Below are 1,551 nucleotides of genomic sequence, written 5' to 3'. Positions count from 1 at the left end.
GGGGCTTTCTGGCCCCTCCTGCTGCTAGTGAGAGAACCTGTTGTTAAAATATTTGAATCCCACCACTGAATAAGGCTTCTCAGATTTTTCTTCCGTTAATGTCAGGTTTACGTTATAATACAGTGACATTCTGTTCACAAAAAATATGGTTGCTTTTGTTCACATGTTCATGGGCTTTTCCAAATTTCTGATAGAGGTGTGCTAATGTTTTCTATATATTATTAATTTACATAATATTAATATGATTTTTGATATTTTGAAGTAAAGCTAAATATCTGATTAATTAAGTCGTTGCGAGACCGGACAAAGTAAAATACAAAATTTCAAATCTTTATTACAGTTAACACAAACACAGTGTGTACTTGTTCTAATGGAACAATAAACTATCACTTTTACGGAATTCGCTCTTTAAGCTGCTTCAATTATAAGTTCCTGTTCTAGTGTCTCTTACTTCACAAGAAACATTGCATTTACCCAGAGCATCTAAAGCTATGATCATGATTGGTCGTTCTTTTGTAGCCTAGGTGAAGCCATAACCTCTACATATCACCTGAATGACCATTGAAGGACACTGTTGTCGAAATTGAAACATGCAGTATTTAGCAATATCCTTTCTCGGCTAAGCAAGTATTATCTCTCGAGAACAACAAAGAAACAAAGACAGGTAAAACAGTAATAATACAAGAATATATAAATGTACAGTACTTTCACATACCACATATATTTGTTGACAGCGAAGTTTTATGCATTGGTAGTTTGGACTCTTTTATATCCTTATTAGTGAATATTTATGCAAGGAGTAGTTTATCCCTCTCAAAACAGGAATTCAAATGATTTCGCTAGTAGATTTTGTAATAACTTATATGGAAACAAAAGAAATGCTTGTAGTATTTTGCTTCAACACTTCCTGGTATATTTTGGTGTTACTTTTACATTCTTATGAGAATGAATGCTGTAGGAATACATAGTTAAATACACTCTGTAGATTTCAGAAATGATCTTAAACTCAGGCAAGTCTTTTTACCAATGAAATGGGCAACAGTGACAAGAGTAAAGTATTCATTCTGAAAGAAATGACCATAATAGTTTCTATGTTGTAGCTTGTTCTCTATGTACTCTCAGAACTTGTACAGATAACCATCATGTTTCTACTGGAAAATATCCTTTTCAGTATCAAGAAACAAATACTGCCCATCGTACAGTATACACACATACTAATGAAATGTGTTTATTTGTCCTTTTTTTCAATAGAAAATTATTTATTTTGCACTGCTAATTTGTATCCAGTCTCTTCCTTCAATTTAGCTAGTTAGAAAACTCAGTTTTATTTATATAATAAATTTTCTGCCTTTCTTTAATTTACTGCAGTTGCTACTCTTATCTGCGAAGTAAACTAGTGTACTTGAGGACATTGTAGAGTAAGGTAGTAAGGGAAATACTTAGTGCCATGACCCAAGGTTTTGTTTTTGCAGTCTTTTGTACTTTCTTAACGTATATATTTATGCCATGCTTTGTACTTTCATTAACCACAAGTTTATTTTATGAAAAGCA

Source organism: Limulus polyphemus, unplaced genomic scaffold (genome assembly GCF_000517525.1).
Source record: "Limulus polyphemus unplaced genomic scaffold, Limulus_polyphemus-2.1.2 Scaffold538, whole genome shotgun sequence".
Lineage (NCBI taxonomy): Eukaryota > Metazoa > Arthropoda > Merostomata > Xiphosura > Limulidae > Limulus > Limulus polyphemus.
This window is presented reverse-complemented; position numbering follows the sequence as displayed.